Consider the following 8,595-nt stretch of genomic DNA (forward strand, 5'->3'; position numbering starts at 1 on the left):
CCCAACTATAAAATAAGGGATCAAGGGAGAAAGGGTTGGATTAGATCAATGATTCTCAAACTTTTTGGTCTTGGGACCCCTTTAGACTCTTAAAAATTAAGAATTATTAGGTTTTTATTTATCTACCAATATTTGCCAGATTAGAAATTAGAACAAAAAATTTTAATGTTTATTCATTAAAAATAACAGTAATAAATAACAGTAATAAACCCATTGCATGTTAATATAGGTATCTTTATGAAAAAGTTATAGTCTTCTAAAAAATTTATTATAATGCATTATTTTACAAATATCTGGCAAATTAATGTCTGGCTTTTTTTTTTAAATTCATGATATATATATATATATAGAGAGAGGCAGAGACACAGGCAGAGGGAGAAGTAGGCTCCGTGCAAGGAGCCTGACATGGGACTTGATCCGGGGTCTCCAGGATAGCTCCATGGGCCAAAGGCAGGTGTCAAACCACTGAGCCACCCAGGCATCCCTCCAAATCCTAATTTTGCTTGAAAGCTTAATTTTTATCTCTGGCAACTAGTACTATCAATTGTTTTTCTTGAAGTGACAGGCTTACATTGTTCATTTTTCAAGAAAATGCTTTTAAAATATATTTGATTTTAATATATATATATATATATATATATATATATATATATATATTTGATTTATATTGATCTTCTATCCTGACACTTTGCTAAGTTAAATTATGTTTTGGGGGCAGGCCGGGTGGCTCGGCGGTTTAGCACTGCCTTTGGCCCAGCGCACAATCCTGGAGACCAGGGATCGAGTCCCGAGTCAGGCTCCCTGCGGAGCCTGCTTCTCCCTCTGCCTGTGTCTCTGCCTCTCTCTTTCTGTGTGTGTCTCTAATGAATAAATAAATAAAATCTTTTAAAAAATTATGTTTTGGTAACTTTTTTGGAAATATCTTCACCTTTTCTATACATAATGTCATGTCTTCTATAAAGACACTTTTACTTCTTTACAATCTGAATTCATTTTTTTCTTTGCATTATTTTACTATTTATGATTTACAGTACACTATTCAATACAAGTGGTAGTAGTAGAGTGCCTTGTTCCCATTCTTCAGGGGAAAGCATTCAGTATTTCATCATTATATATGATGTTAACCATAGTTTTTACAACAGATGTCCTATACAAGATTGAGAAAGTTGCCTTCTTTCCTAGTTAAGATTTTTTTTAAGATTTTATTTATTTATTCATGAGACACAGAGAGAGAGAGAGGCAGAGACACAGGCAGAGGGAGGAGAAGCAGGCTCCATGCAAGGAGCCCAATGCGGGACTTGATTCCAGAACCACTGGATCAAACCCTGAGCCAAAGGCAGATGCTCAACCACTGAGCCACCCAGGCATTCCCCAACTTTGAATTCCTGTAAAAAAAAACAAAAACAAAAAACAAACAAACAAAAAAAACCAAAAAAACATACCAGTTCATGATGTATTACTCTTTTTATATATTGTTAAATTCTTACATCTCTGTTGATGGGGGATATTGTCCTGAAATTTTCTCCTTCTGTAACATCTTTGATTTTGATATCAGGGTGATACTGGATTCATAACATGAGTTTGGGAAGTCTCCCATCACTTCTATTTTTTGAAGAGTTTTTATAGAATTGGTATTATTTCTTCCTTCAATTATTACTTTTTCGTTTTATTTATTTATAAATAAATGACCCCAAGATCAAGAGTCACATGCCCTTCTGAGTCAGCCAGGTTCCCCACTTCCTTAAATTATTAATAGAATTCAGCAGTGAAGCCATCTGGGCCTGGAGTTGGGTGTTTGGGTGTTTTTTATTTTTGTTTTGTTTTGCTGGGATGGGGAATACAGGGTGAGAAGGAAGGGAAGGTTTTTTAATTATGAAGTCAATTTCTTTCATTGATGTAGGGCAGTGAATTTCAACCAGAGGTGATACCCCTTCCCAGGGGACATTTGGTAGCATCTGGAGATATTTAGGATTATTATAATCAGATGGTGCTTCTGGCATATAGTAGATAGAAGCCAGGGAGGGATACTGCTGAAAACCCTATCCCCCACACAAAGAATTATCTAGCCCCAAATGTCAAGACTGCTAAAATTTGAGAAACTGATACAGGGCTATTTGAATTGTTTAATTCTTCTTATAGCAGTTTTAACAATTTGAAACTTTTATTTTTTAAAGATTTTATTTATTTGTTCATGAGAGATACAGAGAGAGAGGCAGGCAGAAATACAGGCAGAGGGAGAAGCAGGCTCCATGCAGGGAGCCCGATGTGGGACTCGATCCCGGGTCTCCAGGATAACACCCTGGGCCGAAGGCAGGTGCAAAACCACTGAGCCACCCAGGGATTCCCCCCCCCCTCCTTTTTTTTTAAAAGCAATTTGAGACTTTTAAATAATGTGTTCACTTCATGTAAGTTGGAGATTTCTTCCTTTTAGTGTCTGTAGCAAGGGGCATTAAACTATAGCACAGGCCAGATTCAGCCACCCAGGCTGCCCTACTATCTGAATCTTTATAGAAAAAGGCTGCTGACCCCTGATTTGTAGGATCTATAGAAATGTCCCCTCTCTCATCACTGATATTGGTAAATTGTATCTTCTCTCTTGGGTACTTTTATCAGCCTAACTAGAGGTTCATTTTATTGAACCTTACAAAGAAACAATTTTGGGGGGACGCCTGGGTGGCTCAGCAGTTGAGCATCTGCCTTTGGCTCAGGGCCTGATCCTGGGATCAGGGATCGAGTCCCACACTGGGCTCCTTGCATGGAGCCTCCTTCTCCCTCTGCCTATGTCTCTGCCTCTCTCTCTGTGTCTCTCATGAATAAATAAATAACTTAAAAAAAATAAATAACTTGGGGATCCCTGGGTGGCGCAGCGGTTTAGCGCCTGCCTTTGGCCCAGGGCGCGATCCTAGAGACCCAGGATCGAGTCCCACGTCGGGCTCCCTGCATGGAGCCTGCTTCTTCCTCTGCCTGTGTCTCTGCCTCTCTCTCTCTCTCTCTCTCTGTGTGTGTGTGTGTGTGACTATCATAAATAAATAAAATTAAAAAATAAATAACTTAAAAATTTTTTTTGGGTTTTGTTGGTTTTCTCCTTTTCTATTTTTTTTTAAAAAACATTTTACTTATTTATTCCTAGAGACACACAGAGAGAGAGGCAGAGACACAGGCAGAGGGAGAAGCAGACTCCTTGCAGAGAGCCTGATGCAGGACTCGATCCAGGGTCATGCCCTGGGCTGCAGGCAGCCCTAAACCACTGCGCCACCAGGGCTGCCTATCCTTGCTTTTCTATTTCACAGATTTCTATTCTTTATAATTTCTACTTAATGTGTTCTTTTTATTGCTAACTACCTTTTAAATAAATTTTTAAAATAAAATATTCTATGTACCCATGTTATTTTGTTTCTTTCATTTTTAAAAATTCTAGTTAACATTATATATATGTGTGTGTGTGTGTGTGTGTGTGTATAACTTAGTTAACATACTGTGTAATAGGGCAGCCTGAGTGGCTCAGCGGTTTAGCAGCACCCTCAGCCCAGGGTGTGATCCTGGAGACCGGGGATCAAGTCCCACATTGGGCTCCCCGAGTGGAGCCTGCTTCTCCCTCTGTGTGTCTCATGAATAAATAAATAAAATCTTTTTTAAAAATTTACTTCTGTATGTTGGTAAATTGAACACCAATAAAAATTAATTTATTAAAAAAATAAATAAAATAAAATATCAAAAAAAATTTACTTCTTTCAACACTTTATTTTTTTTCTTTCAACACTTTTTTAAAGATGAGTTTTCTTTTTTTGTTGTTAAATATTTATTTATTCATGAGAGACACACAGAGAGAGGTAGAGACACAGGCTGAGGGAGAAGCAGGATCCATGCGGGTAGCCTGTTGTGAAACTTGATCCCAGGATTCCGGGATCGTGACCTGAGCCAAAGGCAGATGCTCAACTGCTGAGCCACCCAAGCATCCCTAAAGATGAGCTTTCTTAAGTGGGCAGTAATTCTTGTCTTGCCTCTGTATGTAATGCATCTTTTCTTTTTCAAGATTTTCTTTTTATCACTGGTTTTCAGCAATTTGGTGATAAGTGACTTGATGTGATTTCCTTTCTGTTTATTCTGATTAGAGTGTTTTGAGACTAATTGGAGTCTGTTGAGCTTCTGGTAAAGGAGCTTATAATTTTTGTTATACTTGGAAAATTTCAACCATTGCTGTTTCAGATTTTTTTTTTTTCTGTTCCAGAACATCTACTTAAGCTCTTTCATTTGTACATTCCTCCAAATTAAGTAATTTGGGGCACCTGGGTGGTTCAATTAAGTGTCTGCCTTTGGCTCGGGTCATGATCCCAGGCCCGCGATCTAGTTCCACATTGGGCTGACTGCTCCACAGGAAGCTTGCTTCTCCCTCTCCCTCTGTCTGCCACTCCCCCTGCTTGTTCTCTCTCTCTCAAATAAATATTTTTTAAAAATTTGGTATCCCCTGCTCAGAATTTTTTTCCCTCTCTTCCTTTCAACTCTCTCCCACCCCTCAACTTCCTCCTCTGTCTTCTGGGCCATTTGATACTGTCTCACAGCTTGCTTTTTCCTTGTTCATCTATTTTTAGTGTTTTTCTCTTGTCCTTCAAGTTTGTATAGTTTCTGTTGCTGTATCTCCAAGAACATACAAGTACACCTATTCTTTTTCTTCCTCAGTGTGTAATATTTGCCAGTCTTGTCCAGTGAATTTTAAATTTCAGATATTGTGCTTTTTTTTTTTTTTTGAGAGAGAGAGAGAGAGAGAGAGTGTGAGTGTGAGTGGGGGAGAAGGACAGGGAAAAGAGAGAGTATTTTTTTTTAAGATTTTATTTATTCATGAGAGACACACACATACACACACAGGCAGAGACATAGGCAGAGGGAGAAGCAGGGTCCTCGCAGGGAGCCCGATGGAGGACTCGATCCCAGGACCTGAGATCACACCCTGAGCTGAAGGCAGACACTCAGCCGCTGAGCCACCCAGGCGTCCCTAAGAGAGAGTAACTTAAGCAGACTTGCCGCTGAACACAGAGCCCATCCAAGGCTTGATTCACAATCCTGAGATCATGACCTGAGGCAAAATCAAGAGTCAGACGCTTAACCGACTGAGCCACCCAAGAACCCCCAGATATTGTACTTTTAAGTTCCAGAAATTCTATTTGATTCATTTTATATTTTCCATTTCTCTCATTATGTTCATTTCCATTAAATCCTTGGGCACATTTGTAATAGTGCTTTTTTTTAAGATTTATTTATTTATTCATTCAGAGAGAGCGAGAGAGAGGCAGAGACAGGCAGAGGGAGAAGCAGGCTCCATGCAGGAAGCCCGATGTGGGACTCAATCCCGGGTCTCCAGGATCACACCCCGGGCTGCAGGCGGCGCTAAACCGCTGCGCCACCAGGGCTGCCCTGTAATAGTGCTTTCAAAGTGCTTGTCTACTATTTTTATCATCTTATCATCATGTGTCTGTTTTTATTGACTATTTTTCTTCTGGTCACGTTTGCCTACTTTTTTTTGCATGTCTAGCGATTTTTTTATTGAACACTTGGTATTGTGAAATTTACAGTGTTGAATGCTAGATTTTGTTGACTTCTTTTAAAACATCTTGAACTTTTTTTTTTAAGATTTTATTTATTCATGAGAGACACAGAGAGGGTGGCGGGCAGAGACACAGGAAGAGGGGAGAAGCAGGCTCATGCAGGGAGCCTGACATGGGACTTGATCCCAGGACTCCAGGATCACGCCCTGAGTGAAAGGCAGGCGCCAAACCACTGAACCACCCAAGGATTGCCAACATCTTGAACTTTGTTCTAACAGGCAGTCAGGCTTTTTGTGAATCAGTTTGATCTTTTCAAGGCTCCTTTTTAAGATGGGGTATAGCCTATCTTGAGTGGCCTCTTTATAGGGCTAATTTTAGTCCTACTACTGAAGTGTCTTCTGGAGTTTAAGTTCAATGCTCTAGGTGTTTAACAAGTTCAAAAGGAATTCCCCACATTAGCTGGTCAAAACTCAAACATCGCCCAATCCTCTGCTAACTTTGGGAATTATTCAGTTTATGGATACCCAGTAGTTCATTGCCTGGCTACACGGAGTTTTGCCCTATTCATTTGCTGCTTAATATTTAGCAACAGACTCAAGCATCCTCTAAGCAGAATTCTGGAGCTCTTTCTCTGGGTAATTCGTTCTTTCTATGGTAACACTAATTAACACATTACTAACCATTCACTAAAATCTGAGTAATGAGTTTAGGGATGTTCACTATAAAATTTCAGCTTTACTGTATGTTTGAAATTTTATTTTATTTTATTTTTTTTTATGTTTGAAATTTTAATGAGATGTTTGAAAATAATCAGATTATATACAACAAATACAATGCCACCATTTATAAAGGTATTTGTGAGATTATACACCATCATGAAATGAGTTCTAAATCAGAAATGGCTGGGAAATGCAGGCCATCCCTGTAACTAGGACAATAGATTGAAAGACCTTCTAGGTTCAAGTGGCACTTCACCCTATTTTTCCAAACATAATCCTTCAAGTTCTCAGAAGCTCCACATTTTCATCTATGAAGCTTCTGCAGTCTTGCTGGCTATACTGAATATCAGTTACTTCTGAAGCACAAGGTACTCATTTTTGCCATGGTTCACTTCATAACTATTTGCATATAGTCTTTTTCATATGCAAACAGATTGCAAACTAGTGAGCCAAAGACAGCCCATAGATGTGTTTTATTTGTCCTAACTTGTCCTACCTAAAAGTTAGCTGTCAGATTACCTGGGTGGCTCATGTCATGATCTCAGGGTTCTGGGATTGAGGCCCATATCATGCTCACTGCTCAGCAGGGAGCTTGCTTCTCCATCTCCTTCTGCTCCCGTTCCCCACCCCCACCCCCACCCCTGGCTCCTGCTCTTTCTCTCTCTCAAATAAATAAAATCGTTAAAAAAAAAAAAAAAGTAAAAAATAAACTGTCTACATTCAAAAACTGGGAAATGGGGAAGGGAAAAATAAATAAAAATTAAAATTGGGAGGGCACCTGGGGTGGCTCAATTGGATAAGTGTCTGACTTAGGCTCAGTTCATGATCTCAGGGTCCTGGGACTGAGTTCTGCATTGTGCTCCCTGCTCAGCAGGGAGTCTGCTTCTCTTCTCTCTCTGCTCCTCCCCACCCCACTCATTTTCTTTCAAGTAAATAGAATCTTAAAAATCTTTACAAAAATAAAAATTGGGAGATTTCATATAAAACTTGGATTTCTGGCTCCTTAACAAGTAATCTGGCAACACTGGACGTACATTTCTACATAGAAACAGCTGACTGCATTTGGAGAAGCCGTTCTCCAACACCTACAGGGCCTAATTCCCTCAGTTACTACTCAGGTGGTTGAATCTGCAATTCTAGACCTCTGTTGTCTAATATGGTAACTACTAGCCACATGTAGCAATTTGAACATAAATCAATTCAAATTTAAATTATAATTAAATAAACTCAAAACCTCAATACCTCAGCCATATTTTGAGTGCTTAGTAGCCGTGTGTGGCTAGTGGCTACCATATTGGACAAAACTCTGCCACAGGGCACCTGGGTGGCTGAGTTGGTTAAGCATCTGCCTTTGGCTCAGGTCATGATCTCAGGGCCCTGGGATCGAGCCCTGTGTCTGGCTCCCTGCTCACCAGGGAGTCTGCTTGTCCCTCTCCCTCTACTCCTCTCCCAATGCATGCTCTCTCTCAAATTATTTGACAGAGAGAGCCAGTAAGCACAAGCAAGGGGAATGGCAGAGGGAGAGGGAGAAGCAGGCTCCCCACTGAGCAAGGAGCAGGATGCAGGATCAGGACCTGAACCAAAGGCAAATGCTCAACTGACTGGGCCACCCAGGTGCCCCTAAATAAAATCTTAACACAAAACTTTGTTCTGTCTCCCCAGTTAGAACAGAAGAACATCTTCCCTATCCTTTGAGTAACATACGTTACTAGCAGTACTGTGGAGACTCATCACTATTTTCTGTTTTTATAGGAAAATATGCCAAGATCTAACATGAGACATGGGCTTGCGAACCGTTCACAACACTGGCTGTTACGTCTCAAGTCTGCCCCTATTCTACACACTTACTGAGGTGGTTTTTTTTTTTTTTCATAATTTCATTACACTGATTATGTTAACTGCCATCTAATTTCAGGCCCCATTTGTTTTACCAATTGCCCCAATAATGTCCTTAATAATAAAAAGATCCAGTTTATAATCACATGTTGCCTTTAGTTGTCTCTTTAATCTCCTTGTGTCTGAAGCAGTTCTCTCTCTCCTGGACTTTTACCAACTTGAGACAGGATTATTTTGTATAATATCCAGTTTTATAAAATGTCCCTCAGTTCATCTGTTTAGATTTAGCGGATCTGTTTTTTTGTAGAAATCACGGTGATGCTGTGTTTTTCTCATTGCTGCCTACAGTACAGCTATTGGTCTCCTTAGTGTGATGTCAGCTTTCATTTCAACTATCGTGTATACATTCTCCTTTTGTATTTAAGATGTATCAACTTCCTCACCCTTTTTTAAAAAGATTTTATTTATTTGACAGAGAGAGGAGCACAAGCAGGGGGAGT

The sequence above is a fragment of the Nyctereutes procyonoides genome, unplaced genomic scaffold (assembly GCF_905146905.1).
Source record: "Nyctereutes procyonoides isolate TBG_1078 unplaced genomic scaffold, NYPRO_anot_genome, whole genome shotgun sequence".
Taxonomy (NCBI): Eukaryota; Metazoa; Chordata; class Mammalia; order Carnivora; family Canidae; genus Nyctereutes; species Nyctereutes procyonoides.